Here is a 17,525-nt window from a genome sequence, read left to right as displayed (position 1 = left end):
CAAAAGACAGAAAGCCAAAGTCAGTGTCCCCAAGGGCTTACAATATAGGTCAGGAAGATCTCATCTTTCATGTGTCTCTGAAAAACAGGGCTCCCTTCAGTTTTCAGCAGGCTTCTCCTCTGGCATTTAAACACTGTTAATTTCTGCTCCATTAGACTCCTTAACTCTTTGCTTATTTCCATAAGCCTCTGGCATGCCCTAGTTCAAGACTGAAGTGCTCTGGAAGTCAATGGCTCTGATGCTCTCTTCCTTGCCAAGTTCTCATTCATTCATGGATAAATGGGTGTTTACTTTGGGAGAAGGAGGAAGCCCTGTGCTCTGAGTATTCAGAATGTCATTTGGTTTCAGAGTCACCTAATTAACTCCTATGAGCATACAGATTTAGGAAGTGGGGCAGAACTGCTTCGTGGTGCAGTATAAAAAGCCATGTTCTTAAAACCATGATTTGGGTTCAAATTCTACCCTTAGCATATAATGAGTCATATGACCCTGTTCAAGCTTCTAAGCTTCATTTCTTCATTTGTAAAGTGACAATAATAATCTCAGGATCATTGTGAGTTAAGGTAGACCACAAGATAGTACTTCGATTTGATTTTTGATTATTAGTCATGTTAGAGTAAAAATAGCCCAATATAACATATTTTCAGATTAAGTTTCATAAGTAGGGGAGCTTATAGGTAGCTCAGTGGATTGAGAGCCAGGCTTAGAGAGAAGAAATCCAGGGTTCAAAACTGGATGGAGACATTTCCTAGTTTTGAGACCCTGAGCAAGTCACTTGACCACATTGCCTAGCCTTTACCACTCTTCTGCCTTGGAAACAATACACAGTATTGCTTCTAAGATAGAAGGTAAGGGTTTAAAAATCAGAAGAATAAATACATTTCATAAACATAATTTTATAACTGGGAGAAATAAAGTTTTATTTTATAAATGAAGAAATTGATTCTAAGAAAGAAGTGATTTGTTTGAAATCATACAGATGGTTACGGGGAGAGCAGAGCCTAGCACCCCAGTCTCTAAAATCCAAGTTTAGTGTACTTCTGCTCTATTTTGTTGCTTATTTATATAGGCTAATGATATGGAAGTGACCTTACAAAACGTCCACCCTAACTCTCTGTTATTTTATATTGTTGTTCTTTCTTTGTTTTGAAGGGAATCAGTATCATCAGAGGATGATGTTTCGTCTTGTATATGAATTAGATTTAAGTGAGGCAGAGCTGTACAAAGTCATAAGCCACATTCTCTCTTCCCGAGTCGTGAATCCAGGGACAAGAGAAAATCCAGGACTGGCATGACCCAGGAGACAGTGGATGACCTGGGCATCTTCGAAGTTGGACCAAACTCTAAGCACCCCATAGCACCCACTTCTGCCCCCATTATAGCCATTTGAGAACAACAAAGTGTTCTCATTTGCCCATACCACCTAAAGTGGTCATCACACTCTTGGGGTAGCTATTCCCCTAATTCTCTAATGGATTTGAGGACTGTCAATCACCCTCATATTTCATATATGAGACAGCTGAAGTTAAAAACAAAAAAGAAGTAATTTGTTTAAGCTCACCATTACACTATACGAGTATCATATTTAAAATCAGGATCTTGACTCAAACCCATTGTTCTTTATATTCTGATAATATTAATTTATCAATAAATATTTATTAAGGATATAGTATTTGTCATGCTTTGTGTTTGACACCAAAAATTAAAGATAGAGAAGGAAGTAACCTCTGATCTCTAGGATCTGAAATTATATTGGTGAAACATATATATATATATATATATATATATATATGAATAGAAACAGTATTGAGATATAAAGTATTCAACTTTGGATAAACTGGAAGAACCAATCTTGGTCTTGAAGAAAAAGATAATTAAATAGAATTCCATTCTCCCAAAAGGGAGGTGAAGATCATGTGTGAGAAATAAACATACTGTCAGACATAGCAGTCTTATTACTCAGTTTTCCTTAATTGTTCTCTTTTTTTTACAAATAAAAGTTCTACATGAGTTATGTAACCATTGAAAAATATTCTAAATTAATTGAATGAAAATTTTCAATTAAAAAAGAAAAGAAAGGTTCTATAAAAGGTGGATTCTGGGAAATAGTTGTGATATAAGAAACAAAACATTAATGAAACTTTAAAAATTAGAAATGAAAGATGTTATTGACAACAGTACCTGGTCATTTGATCTAAACACAATAACCATCCAATCAATTGGAATGGAACTGATCACTTCTAACTCAGGTTAGAGAACGTCCCAAGGAAAGAAAGGTCCACTTGTCTTAGACTTTGATGCTAATGTACATGGGGCATAACCAGGACCCCATGGTGACCCTTTGGCTTTACAAGAATTGTATTTTCCCCCTGCTAATTTATTCAATATAGTCAAGGTCCCTTGGCAGTTCAAATAAAAGACATCTTTCTCCTACCATCACATTTGGCTTCCCTACAATGCCAGATTTTCAAAAGCAAAGGGGGGAGCCAGCCAGCTATTTTCCCCCAAATACTTTGTTCTATATTAATAACCCAACTGGCATCTTGGTTTCAGAAGATGAGGAGATAACTCCATGTGCCCGTTTCATGCTAAGAAATCCTGGGCAGTCCAATCTGCCACTCTTTCAACTCCTGGGCCATCACAAACAAACAAACATCTGTTTGAGGAACAGTTTGACTCCCACCCTTCTACATAAATCACACTTGTTAAAAATTTTATTAGATGGGAGTTTTCCCTTTTTTTCTCATCTTCTTTTATAAGGTATTGAAGTCATCATGGAAAAGATGAGAGGGTGAGATATTAAGCCATAAACAGCCTGCACGGGTGCATTCAGAAGGCAGGAAGAAGAAGCTGTCGGTATTGAAAAATGAACTTCATGATGAACAAAGAACCAAATTAAGCACCTAGTCATCGATGCATCAATGAAAACTTGCAAGTTAATAACATTTCTTACCTGGAGTCGATTACCCAGAGGGAGGTGTTCTGTTTACAGAAGTTATATCCAGCTATTTCATGTGTGTTTCCTGTAGGTTCAGGATGTTTCCATATTATTAAATCCCATAGGGCATTCCTTCTCTGCCAGCAAACCCTAAAGAGGAAAGATTCAAGTGAAAACTTTGCAGGGGCTCTGGATTTAGGTTTATAAACTTTAAAATAAAATGCATTTTCAAATTTGCATTTATTTTTCTTTTAAACCCTTACCTTCCATCTTAGAATCAATACTGTGTAGTGGTTCCAAGGCAGAAGAGCAGTAAGGGCTAGGCAATGGGGGTTAAGTGACTTGCCCAAGGTCACACAGATAGGAAATGTCTGAGGCCAGATTTGAAGCTAGGTCCACTCATTTCTAGGTCTGGACCTAGCTTTTCCCTTTAAAATTGCATTTCATGATAATTGATTGCCTTTGTAATTACATTTATATATCTTTATATGGCTATAGAGATAAGAAAATGTTCATAGACTTTATAAAATATCCAAAGAAACCCAGGAGACAAAAAAAAAGTCAAGAATTCTTAGGCTAAGAAGTTCTATCATGTCTAGTAAATAGCTACCCCTTGATCCTTTTTCAGATCTTGAGTGGTTTCCACTAGCAACACTAAGTCCTTGTTAGGCTTTTTCTAATCCCAACCCTATGCCTTAGCAGTCCAGGATGTGATAATCCTCAAAAGAATGACATTTACATATTTGGAAAAAACATGATTTCATATAAAGGATAATAAGCAATTCAGTGTAAGTCAAATTCATGTAATATTATCTTAATTTTATCTAGGATTTCTAATATTTCAACATGTTTACTCTACATTGTCTCATTTGATTTTCATGACAGTTCTATTATGGTGATAAAATACAATTATTCCAAGGAAAGACATTTTAGCATTTTTATAGATTTCAGGCCTTGGAGTTAGGAAAAAAAATATATACAAATATATCTGTTTGCTTGAGACTCCCTGAGTAACTAGGTGGTACTTTTGATAGCACAATGTAATTGGAGCTAGGAAGACCTTATTTAAAAACCTTTATCAGACCCAAGTTCTATGAACCATGGAAAGTCAATTAATTCTATTTGCCCTAGTTTAATCATATGTAAAATGGGAATAATTACAGAATAATAAGGGCATCTACCTCTCAGGATTGAGGTGAGGATCCAGTCAGGTAACACATGTAAAGCTATAATCATTTAAATTTTGAATCTCAGTGAAATCTCTAAGATTATAAATTTAAGAACAGATGATTTTTCTGTATTGGTTGAGTCAGTGGTGGTTTATTTGTGTGCAACTTTTCATGACCCCTTTTGTGGTTTCCTTTGTAAAGGTACTGAAGTAGTTCACCATTTCTTTCTCAAGTGGACTAAGGCAAAAAAAGAGGCAAAATGACTTGTCCGCTGGGGTCACAAAGTTAATGAATGTTTGAGGCCAAATTTGAACTCAGTTCTTCCTGATTCCAGACCTAGTCTTCTATCCAGTGAGCCACCTAATTACTAAATGAGATTAGTGGACCAATAAAATTCAAATTCCAGTGCAAATTTTCTTTGTTCCTCTCTCTCTCTCTCTCTCTCTCTCTCTCTCTCTCTCTCTCTCTCTCTCTCTCTCTCTCTCTCTCTCTCTCTCCATTTTTATTAATAAATCTGTTTATCCATCTCTCTAATCTTTCTATTATAAGTTCATTGATTGTTCAAGAGTTCAAGATAGATAACTGACTTGCACAAGGTCCCGCAGATGATCAGCTGTAGAGCTAAAGTTAGAATGAAGTACAGAGTTCTACTCATTACACCTTTGTACCTATCTCCCATTTTGACCTGTTTCTTCTTTTTTTTAATCTTATCTTCCATCATAGAATCAATACTGTACATTGGTTCCAAGTAGAATAGCAGAAAGGACTAAGCAATAAAGATTAAGTGACTTTCCCAGGGTTATACAGTTAGGAAGTGTCTGAAATCAGATTTGAACCTACCACCTTCTAGACCTGTCTATCCACTGAACCATATTGCTCTACCCCACCATCTATTGTTTTCTGAATATCTGTCACACACTCTTGAAGGGATATAAAAATATATAAAGATATTCTCTGCCCTCAAAATATTTACAATATAGTTGAGAAAAAGTAAAAGAAGCCATTATAATTAATAAACATTTTCCCCATTTGATTGATGGGAATACTAGAAATTAAAATGACTATTCCTCTTTGTCATCAATTCTCAATTTATTTTAAGGTCTATATCCCAGAACAAAAATGATTCCAAAGCACAGTTACTCTGTGACATTGTATGAGCAAAGGTTGAGTAATCGTGGCTGAAGAAATCTCCCTTTTCTCCTTCCCTTCCATTCTTCTTTTTGAAAGGGACTGATGTTGAGTTGATGTTGTTCTGGGGCTTCTTGCCCCCCTGAGACTCCCTCCCCATATCCACCTCTAAAATTTACAACCTTCTGTTCTCTTCTGTGGCATCAACATTCCATCAGAACAGTGTCCTAAGTAAAGCTATGCTAATTTTGGTCATTATGCAGATGTCCACCCTGTGCAGCAGGTTTCTACCTTAAAGTGTTATTATCCTCTAGAGTCAAAGGTACTTGGATGAGATGTCATTCCCTTTGTTTAGACTATAATCCATATATAACAAAACCACACAATCTGTCACCCTTCTGTCAAGGGGGGTAAAAATGTTCCCCGAGAGAGGGTATTGACCTGAGCGGGGATGATGGCAGAAAATATTTTAAATCAATCTGATTAGAACACGCTCAAAAAGATTGATCATTTTAACTAATCACAATTTTACTTTTATAGATTTTAGAAGGATCTCTATGTTCAGTTTCATCATTATATATACATATATATATATATATGTGTGTATAGCTTAGTATGTGTTTTCTCATTTATACATTGAGAACCAAGACAAAAACCTGCAAAAATAACTTGAGTTTTTATTGCCTCTGAGGTTTATAAACTGCATCCTTTAACCCAACTCATTCTGTATGTTACTGAAGGCTACTACTACTTTTAATTTACATATGAGATTTGCTTGGGGAAACAGTAAGTATTTGATGGAATTTGACTTCAAATCAATGTCTACTAAGTTCAACTTCAAATAAAAATTTTAGGAGTGGGAAGAAGGATGAAAGAAAGATCATTAACTATATGATCATATATGTATATGAACACATATGACTAACAGATTTCCCTAAGTTCATATACACACATTGTTTCATTTGTATCAGATACTCCCTCTGCCAATGTAAATCTGTATTCATTCTGTAACTAATAGTTTTAGAGAGCTGTCGGGGGTACTGAAAGTTAGATGGTGGTGGTAATGGTCATCATCCTCATTATCATGATCATCATTGTCATTGTCAGTAAGCATTTATTATGTGCCTACTATAATCTAGTCACTCAGATAATCCCTGAGGATACAAAAAGGAAGGTTACCAAAATTCTTAAACAGTTCCTGATCTAAAATACCTCAAAACCCAGTTGGGGAGACAACATACAAGCAATTATGTACAAACAAGATATATATTTATATATCTATATCTATATATCATATATGTATATATATTATGGGAGTAATTGGAGATAATTAACAGTTTAAAGGAGGAAGCTGATCAAGAAAGGTTTCTGAAAAAGGTTAGGTTTTTAGCTGGGATTTGAGCAAATCCAGGGAAGCTAGTAGATAGAGGTAAGGAGGGAGAGAAATTCAGATGTGGGATAATGAGGGAAAATGAATGGAGTTGTAAGATGAAGTGTCTTCCTGGAATAGCAAGAAGGCCAGTGTCACCATTTTGAAGAGCATAGGGAAAAGGAGTTCATGAGTTGTAGAACTGTTGACTAAAATGTAAAGTGCTACACAAATGTGAGTGATGACAGGGATATGTTCCGATGATTGACTTTAATGGGATCAGATGTTATACCCCACCATTTTAAGCATTTGCACAGATACAGAAAAGTGGTTACATTCTGTGACATCTTTTCTCCACATAACTGCAACAAAAATAAACTTTCATGAAAAAAAGAGGAGTGCTTCTGAACCAAGCTGAAAATAAATATATATAAAGACAAATTAGCCCCATGGCAAATACCAACTCCAGACAATTTTTTTTTTGCTTTGGTTTTGGTTGTTTATTCCTGGATACCTTTCTTTTTTTTTCCCTTTGAGTTTCATTCTAAGGTTTCATCCTTGACTAGTGATCCCTGAATGAACTAATTATTACAGTGTCCAACACATGGTAATCAGTTAAAAAATTCTTATTTCCTTATTGCTAATTTGATGAACAATCATGAGAACATACAATATGCCAGGCACTTTGCTAGGCACAATGTAACAAATGAATAAATCCCTAATGGCAAGGGACTTGCATTCTAAGAAGATAGTGAGTTAGAGAGGATGAACTGAGGGTAACCAGTTTCTTCACCAAAGGCTGCTGTTCTCTATCTGGCTGTGTCTAGAGAGGCTTTTACTAGAGAGGCTGCTATAGGAACCTAAACTGCTGAGGGAACCTGAGGCCACTTATTGGTAATGGAGGACAGAGAAATGCTGCTGGGGGATGCCACCACACACAGAGATACTGGTACACAGAGTACACTGCTCTTGGGGATGCCTATGGATCCCTAATGATGGCTGATCTATTTCCTAACCTCCTTCCTTCCTCACTCCCTCCTCTCTGCTCCAACTGCCACCCTTCTCCTCCCAATTTCTACCCCCCCCTTTGAGTGAATTATAAAATATTCCAAGTTTCTTTCTCAGGTAAGGGGTTTATTGGGATAACAGGATGGGAAACTGAGGTAAGGGGGATAAGGAAGTCTCTAGTCTAACTGAGGTAACATTGAGAAAATAGTCCAGCTAGATCTCCTGTCCTACATCTTGGTCCACAGGTCCTGAAAAAACTTCTCTCTCTCATATCTCTACCATATTCAATAACATAAACTTCTCTTTCATCATGCAGATGATTGGGCTGACTATTTGACAGAATTTTGTAGAGATGGATATACCCATTCCTTCTAGATTCAGTGGCTGAACATTTTATCTTCAGGATTACAAGTTCTGGTCATTATCACTTAACTTTCATGGGGACAAATTATACTGGCATTCATTAAAATATACAACTCTTTTCAAACCTGGCCATCAAGGTCTCCATTTGCCTATTTCCTCCATTTATTGTAATCATCTCTGCCTCTATTTTCCCCACGGGACTTGAAATATTTATGTTGGAAACCAAAGCTGAGAAAATAATGGTTAAAAAAAAACAAACAATATTTGAGACTGATGCTCTAACATATAATAAATGCAATGGCAAATGATGAGAATCAAACTGCCAGCAATGAGGAGAAGGATATATTTCATCTTCCAATATTGTTTTACCGAATCTAAAATGAATCTCAGATCTTTATTGCATTTGTGTCATCTAGCATTCCATATCTCAATGGGGCTTCTGACAAACATACATAATCAAGGACCCAATTGTTATAAAAATTTAAAAGATCAAGATCAGATGTGATTGTCTTCAATGAGTAGTGTGATAAATAGCTATAATACAGATAACTTAGTATTGAAGTAATAAATTACCATATTGACCTTATAATAAGAACTGATAGTGACATATGACTTGGTACCATTTCATTCTCCTATTATGTTTTCTCATAGATCTTCAAGGCAAATAAAAGTTCAAATAGTTGTATTTTATTTTTATTTCTGTGTGAAACCTTCACCAGCTTATAAAACAATGACAGCATGAGATAGCAATGTGTTAGTGAGGTTAGAACCAAATTCCTCTCTTTCCAAGCTTTGAGGTGACAGCAAAGACTTGTGATCAGCCTCAACCAAAATTTCAAGATAATTAATAAAAATAAGATAAATAATAATCTATCTCCCCTAATATCTAATACAAATAAGAACACCTACATACATAATACATACACATATTCCATTCTTTTATATACATATTTTCATACCATTCCTCTTCCCTCAATAACACAAGAAACTAGGATTCTCCTTCTGTAGGGAAACCTTGTATTGAATGCCACACTCAGTGCTGGGGGGGGCCACAGATAAAGAAAGGACATTGATGACTCGTAAATCCTCCAGAGGAGAGAAAAAATGTTGAAGGGCCTACAATTTTATCATAATGAGGATCCCTTGAAGGAAGCAAGGATATTTAACCTGAAGAAAAAAGGACATGATGGCTTTACTCAAATATATGGAAGAAGCATTCTACTTCAGTTTGGCCCAAGAGAGAGCAACCAGGAGAAATAAAAGGGGGTCAATTTAGACTTGATGAAGAGAGAAGGGGGGAACTTTTGAATATTGAATATTTCTAATTGTTGTTATTTTCAGTTGTTTCCCACTCATTGTGACACCATTTGGGATGTTCTTGGCAAAGATACTGGAGTGAAGTTTGCTATTTTTCTCCAGTTCATTTTACAAATGAGGAAATTGAGGCAAACAGAATTTAATGACTCTTCCAGGGGCACATAGCTAATAAGTGATTGAGACTAGATTGGGACTCAGGAAAATGAGTTTTCCTGACTCCAGTACTGCTCTTCTATCCATCGTGCCACCATGATACTTTCTAATATTAGAACTATCCAAAAGTGAGATCATATGCTTCTTGGTGAGATTGGTTTCCCCTCCTTGGAAGTCTTCAAGGAAAGGTTAGGTGCCCATTTGTCGGGAATGTAGTAACAGAGATCTCTCTCAGTTATCGGATGGACTAGAGTGATGGAATTTCTTCTAAATATCAAATGTGATTTGTTGATTCTGGCATCTTATTTATAATAGTGTCTGAATAATTATAGTAGATCACATTCTATAACAATCAAAATCGACAAAGCCCATTTCCCTTAAAAGTCTGCTTGTCTACATTTTATGGATGTAGAAACTGAGGCTCAGGCAGGTTAAAAAAAATTGGCAATGGTCCCACATCTGTTAAGTGTAGCAACTGAAATTTATATTCAGGTCTTCTGATTCAGTTTTAATCCCATAACCATGTGTTTAATGAGTAAATGAATGATAGCATATTATCACGGAATGAATGCTGTTTCAAAACTCTGGAGACCTGGATGAGTTGTGTTATCAAACAGATTTACATTGTTGTGGGACAATGGAAAGAACACTGGATTTGGATCAAGAAGTCTTGATTTCAAATCTCCTCTCTAATTCCTGTGACTTTGGTTTATTTAATTCATCCCACTGGGCTTCAGTTTTCTTCTCTGTGCAATGAAGTACCTTAGCTAGATGGTGTCTAAATCCCCACCCAGTTTTTAAGCTATAATCTAAGATCTTTCAGCTAACCATTTGACTTCTCTTGGATTGAGATTTCTCTTCCATAATAAAGATTGGCATGTGTTTAAGTACTTTGCATTTGCCAAGTGTTTTACTTAGAAGGCAGGCAGTGCCAGGCATTATTATTCAGCTTTTAACAGATGGATAATTCAGGCTAATAGTATATTGCCCTTCGTCATAGCATACCTAATTTAAACATCAACAGTAGGATATAAACTCAACTCTTCCTATTTCCAAGTCAAGCATTCATTGACCCACTATTGTAAAGGTGTTCTTACTGAATTCACATCTTGGAAGTATTGCCTAACCATCAGACCTCTCCCTCTTATCTCATAACTTCTCTTTGAACTTCCATGAAGAAGAGCATCTAGGATAACTATTTCTTCATTTCTCATCAGTGTGCAATGAGGACTTCTCGGCTATTCCCTGACACTGAATGCCTTCTTTTTCTTTCTCTCCACATATCTTTCAATTTCCTTTTTATGCACTATCTTCCCCTATTAGAATGTCAGCCCCATGAGGCCAGGGATGATCTTTCTTTTTCCCTTTCTCTGTATTCCCAAGGTTTAGTTCTGTGTCTAGTAAATCATAAATACTCCATGAAAAATTGTTAATGCAATGATTGTGTTATATCTTTTGTAAATTCCTTTCCAATTTAATAATCTATGAAGTCAAATCATCAAAACATTCAAGAAATCCTTTAACTATAATCATTTGGTGAAATAAATCACATTTGAAATCCAATTTGCATTAGGTCATGGCATTGGAGACTAATTTTTATAAAACAGAAAACTGTACTTTGTTAATGATTTTTTAAAGTGCTTGTCCCTTCCAAAATAATTTGCCAACCTTCATATTGACACAAAGCAAGATCCCTTCCTCCTCTGCTGTGGAGTAGGAGCTTGCTGTCTTCTACATACATACACACACACATAGGGACATTGAGAAGAACACACAGAAACAACTTCATGCTGGAGTTCTCTCTCTTTTTTTCTTCAAACCTTTGCTGACAACCCCATATCTAATTCTGAGTGAGGAAAGAACTAAGTTCAGGATTCAAACATAGTACAGGTAGTACGATGTTGATAATAATTAAATTGTTCAGCACAATCAATCTTGTGGTAAAAGAAATACAGATGAGGTGGGCAAAGAACTCAAGGCTGGAAGCATCAACTCCTATAAATTACTATTTAATCTTATTTGTATGAAAAAAAGAATAGCCCCATGGAACAGAGACTAGAACTTTCCCTTCCTATCTTTGGATTCTAATATATTTTTGTCACAATGCCAAAGCTCTGTGGTGAATGGTCATAAAAAATGCAAAGATGGGTAGATAGATAAGAAATCAAATCTTGCTTTGGATACAAGGTATACAAGGTAAAGGGAGCTTTAACATGGTTCCATGGGGAATAAAGTATTCGAAGATAAGGTTATCAGTCTGCATTTTTACCTCACTGGTTTAAAACACAACCCTCTATGATTCCAGAGTAAGATCACAGTGATTCTGTCTTTTGAAAAGAGAAGTACAAATACTGAATAAATAATGGGGTTCTGGGTTTATACGAGTATTGGATCACAGAAAGAGTATGTGACTGAAAATTTAGGTTTGAGGGCTCTTTTTCTAGGTTTTCTATCTCTATGATGTTAGGTTAAGCACCTTTATCCCTCTGTACCTCAGTTTCCCCATTTACCAAACAAAAAGAATTGACTAGATGTTTTCATTGATCCCTTCAACACAAACATTCCTGTTCTTTCATGTTCTGAGGCCCATTCTAGCTCTGAAATAACATGTCTACATTCTAAATTCTCTTCCATCTCTGGCAATCTGTTTTCCCAGGGGATTATAGGAGATTCTGTGTTTTATAATTATGGACATAATGGACATTCTGTGTTTTAAATTCCAAGATACCTCTGGGCTCTGTTTGACTAATTTTCCTTTGGAGTTCAATCAATTTGATATCTAATTTTCTTCTACCCACTGTTGTCAGCCATGGCAAATACACAGTCTTCCAGCATGCTCGTCAGAGTGACTGGAAAAGCCAAGATGGCACCAGAACCAAGTCAACTCAGAGGAGACTTTGCTTTAAAGAAAACTGAATTAAATGTCTGAGGACCAGAAAAGTCAAATGACTTTTAGTCTGAATCTTCAGATCCAATCAATTCCTTGAGGTCTACAATTCTTGGAGATTATAAACCAGCAGGGGACATATTCTGTGCTTTTGCACAGCCACAACTTTAAAAAAGAGCCACACCAGAGGTGTTTTTTTTTTCCTTGTTCTTTCACTCCCTATGTCCCACCCCTTTTCCCTTTCCAGCATCTCTCTTCCTTCATCTCGAATGTTTCCCTGCTGTTTGAACTTTATGAATACAGCATGCTTTGGAGCAAAGAGTGACCTTTCAACCATCAACACTCACGGATTTTACAATAAACAGCACCTTCGGCTGTATTTCCATCAAGCCCCTGTCAACACCCTACCTCCAACTGCTGCCAACTCATCACTTCGGCTAGTGATCCTCACATTTCTGTTTCTGATTAGCTGGTGCCATTTGGCACACTGACAAGGGATCATTACTTGAAACTGGGTCATTTATAAATTTTCATGTCTCAATAGGAGTTTCTATGTACTGAGTACATTTCTACTGGCTTGGAAGGACCTCCAATAGCTCTTTTCTTTGGTTGGTTCTAGTCTAAGTTTTCATGGATTCCATGCTTTAACTTTCCTTCCTACTTTGGACTAGTATGTCTCATGTTCAATTTACTGATACTCTTTTCAATATTTATGGAGAATTTTTATCAGTATGTCAAGCACTGAAGGTAGTAAAACTTGCTTATTATATGCTACCATATAATATATTTATATGTCATACAATTCAGTTCTCCTAATTAAACAAATTAAGGATATAAACTCCATTCTATTCCAACATGGCTGATCCTCACAGCTTCTTTTATAAAATACATGTCAGGAACACACAGACTAACTGAATTTTAAGGTTTAGTTGGGACTTCATGACCTATTTCCTTTAAATCAATCAATTGATTTTAATTTATTAAGTAATTACTATGTGCCAGACATTGCTCTCTTCATATTTGAGGAAAATGTTTCTTCTCGAACATACATATACCCAAGAATTAATTATCTCATTTTACTTCAAGATTTTTAGTGAGGGATTATGAGGAGCCATTGCCCCCCGAGGTATCCTGTTTCATTTATAGATCACCTTAATTGTTAGGAAGTTTTGCATGACATCCTGATTAAATTTTCATCTTTTCAACTTTCTACCTTCTGTTCCTAGTATTGTCCTTTGAGGCCAAATATTAAAAGTTTAATCTCTATTCCACATGACAGTTCCTCAAAGGCTTAAAAACAGCTATTATATGCTTTCTGAATGTTCCCTAAATTTTACTAGCTAAACATCTCTAGTTCCTTCATCTAGATTTCATATGGCATAAACTTAAGACCCTTCTCCATCTTATTTTCTTTCTCTGGATATATTTTAGTTTTAGTTTATGATGAATTATTTAGTCTGTTTATATATTACAGTCATCTTTTAAAGACAAAGAACATTGAGTTAGATTTTTAGAAAATTTATCATATTATTGGCTAATATGAGACACATATGTCACCAAATGAAACTTTTTCTTCCTTCTTATATGGGGTGCTCTCAAGTCTAGTGTCCCCTATAGCTGTATTCATGCAATTGTTTGCAAATAAATTTAAGGTTTTAATTCATCCATAACAGAAAATTTAGGAGCTTAGTTAAATAGTTGTAGGGTGAAGACAAACTGGGAATTTACTGATTTACTAGCTATACAAGTTGAAAGAATGATTCATCATTGTGAATTTGAATAATAGACTACATTTCTGCTTTCCACAAAAGCAACATTAATAAATGAAAAACTAGACTATGAAGTTATTTTGCATTTATGAAAATTTCAAGAGCTACTATATAAAATATGAAATACGTAAAATGTACATATTTTAACTAATTTTAAGAGATGGAGGAAGTTTTCCCAAATTTTCTATTCTGACAATTATGATTCCCTACAACTTCATTCTATACAATCTTATGCTATTCAGTGTTTTTTTTCTCCTTTTTGTTATTTTCTATTGGGATTAGCTATTTATGCATATAAGAAAATATGCAAGTGATCAGAAGGATCATTCACCATGATCAAGTAGGATTCATACCAGGGATGCAGGGCTGGTTCAACATTAGGAAAACCATCCACATAATTGACCACATCAACAAGCAAACTAGCAAGAACCACATGATTATCTCAATAGATGCAGAAAAAGCCTTTGATAAAATACAATACCCATTCCTATTAAAAACACTAGAAAGCATAGGAATAGAAGGGTCATTCCTAAAAATAATAAACAGTATATATCTAAAACCAACAGCTAATATCATCTGCAATGGGGATAAACTAGATGCATTCCCAATAAGATCAGGAGTGAAACAAGGATGCCCATTATCACCTCTACTATTTGACATTGTACTAGAAACACTAGCAGTAGCAATTAGAGAAGATAAAGAAATTGAAGGCATCAGAATAGGCAAGGAGGAGACCAAGTTATCACTCTTTGCGGATGACATGATGGTCTACTTAAAGAATCCTAGAGATTCAACCAAAAAGCTAATTGAAATAATCAACAACTTTAGCAAAGTTGCAGGATACAAAATAAACCCACATAAATCATCAGCTTTTCTATATATCTCCAACACAGCTCAGCAGCAAGAACTAGAAAGAGAAATCCCATTCAAAATCACCTTAGACAAAATAAAATACCTAGGAATCTATCTCCCAAGACAAACACAGGAACTATATGAACACAAATACAAAACACTCGCCACACAACTAAAACTAGACTTGAACAATTGGAAAAACATTAACTGCTCATGGATAGGACGAGCCAATATAATAAAAATGACCATCCTACCCAAACTTATTTATCTATTTAGTGCCATACCCATTGAACTACCAAAATACTTCTTCACTGATTTAGAAAAAACCATAACAAAGTTCATTTGGAAGAACAAAAGATCAAGGATATCCAGGGAAATAATGAAAAAAAACACATATGATGGGGGCCTTGCAGTCCCAGACCTTAAACTGTATTACAAAGCAGCAGTCATCAAAACAATTTGGTACTGGCTAAGAAACAGAAAGGAAGATCAGTGGAATATACTGGGGGAAAACGACCTCAGCAAGACAGTATACGATAAACCCAAAGATCCCAGCTTTTGGGACAAAAATCCACTATTCGATAAAAACTGCTGGGAAAATTGGAAGACAGTGTGGGAGAGACTAGGAATAGATCAACACCTCACACCCTACACCAAGATAAATTCAAAATGGGTGAGTGACTTAAACATAAAGAAGGAAACCATAAGTAAATTGGGTAAACACAGAATAGTATACATGTCAGACCTTTGGGAGGGGAAAGGCTTTAAAACCAAGCAAGATATAGAAAGAATCACAAAATGTAAAATAAATAATTTTGACTACATCAAACTAAAAAGCTTTTGTACAAACAAAACCAATATAACTAAAATCAGAAGGGAAACAACAAATTGGGAAAAAATCTTCATAGAAACCTCTGACAAAGGTTTAATTACTCATATTTATAATGAGCTAAATCAATTGTACAAAAAATCAAGCCATTCTCCAATTGATAAATGGGCAAGGGAAATGGATAGGCAGTTCTCAGATAAAGAAATCAAAACTATTAACAAGCACATGAAGAAGTGTTCTACATCTCTTATAATCAGAGAGATGCAAATCAAAACAACTCTGAGGTATCACCTCACACCTAGCAGATTGGCTAACATAACAGCAAAGGAAAGTAATGAATGCTGGAGGGGACATGGCAAAGTAGGGACATTAATTCATTGCTGGTGGAGCTGTGAACTGATCCAACCATTCTGGAGGGCAATTTGGAACTATGCCCAAAGGGCGACAAAAGAATATCTACCCTTTGACCCAGCCATAGCACTGCTGGGTCTGTACCCCAAAGAGATAATGGACACAAAGACTTGTACAAAAATATTCATAGCTGCGCTCTTTGTGGTGGCCCATCAATTGGGGAATGGCTGAACAAACTGTGGTATATGTTGGTGATGGAATACTATTGTGCTCAAAGGAATAATAAAGTGGAGAAGTTCCATGGAGACTGGAACAACCTCTAGGAAGTGATGCAGAGCGAGAGGAGCAGAACCAGGAGAACATTGTACACAGAGACTAATACACTGTGGTATAATCGAACGTAATGGACTTCTACATTAGGGGCGGTGTAATGTCCCTGAACAACTTTCAGGGATCCAGGAGAAAAAAAACACCATTCATAAGCAAAGGATAAACTATGGGAGTGGAAACACCGAGAAAAAGCAACTGCCTGAATACAGTGGTTGAGGGGACATGACAGAGGATAGACTCTAAATGATCACTCTAATGCAAATACTATCAACAAACCAATGGGTTCAAATCAAGAAAACATCTAATGCCCAGTGGACTTACGCGTCGGCTATGGGGGGTGGGGGGGAGGAAAAGAAAATGATCTATGTCTTTAACGAATAATGCTTGGAAATGATCAAATAAAATATATTAAAAAATATATGAATTTTCTGTATGTAACTGTGTTATAATCAAGACTAGGAGAGGATTGTCTGAATTAAAATTTTAGGAAATTGAACATGATACCAAAGTGATAGGGAAAGGTCCAGGTTCTATGTGGGCCTGGTTTCAACTCTGACCTCACACATGTCTTTTCTGTGTGACCCTAAACAAATCACTGAACCCCACTTTCCTAGCTTTTACTGAGAACTGTTATTTAGTATTTCTAAAATAGAAGGTAAGGGTTTATTTATTTATTTATTTATTTATTTATTTATTTATTTATTTATTTTTGAACTGGAAAGGACATGAGAGGTAGACTTAGACCATCCTACTTAGTTTATGGAGGAGGAATTTGAGGCAAAAAAAAATGACCTATCCAAGGTTTTATAGCCAGCTAGTGGCAGACTCCTTAGTCCTCAGGTATGTTTCATGAAAATGGTACTTCAATGATATCCTAAAGGATGAGTAGGACTTGACTGTACAAAGGAGAGAAAAGAAAGTCAGGGGAAAAGATCTTATATAAGAAATTCAAGGGGAAGGTGCCTATTTGTGCTATGGGATAATCTTTGACAAGGATGCATCACTTGTGTGGTTATGTCTTATGATCCTAAAAACATGTAAGTCTATAGTTTGTGCCAGGCA

General features: G+C 35.8%; 1 protein-coding gene across 9 annotated transcripts in view; it reads right to left on the bottom strand.

Moving 5' to 3' along the window:
- Window positions 1–17,525, bottom strand: part of LRRC4C (leucine rich repeat containing 4C) — a 1,396,296-nt gene that overhangs the window by 541,405 nt on the left and 837,366 nt on the right. For all 9 annotated transcript variants that reach the window (XM_056801924.1, XM_056801923.1, XM_056801930.1 and 6 more), the window contains one exon: window positions 2,954–3,088. The gene's annotated coding sequence lies outside the window, so the exon portion shown is untranslated. The remainder of the gene's footprint in view (window positions 1–2,953; window positions 3,089–17,525) is intronic.

This window comes from Monodelphis domestica, chromosome 6, assembly GCF_027887165.1.
Source record: "Monodelphis domestica isolate mMonDom1 chromosome 6, mMonDom1.pri, whole genome shotgun sequence".
Taxonomy (NCBI): Eukaryota; Metazoa; Chordata; class Mammalia; order Didelphimorphia; family Didelphidae; genus Monodelphis; species Monodelphis domestica.
Note: the sequence above shows the minus strand (reverse complement) of the source record. Positions and strands in the feature narration are given on the sequence as shown.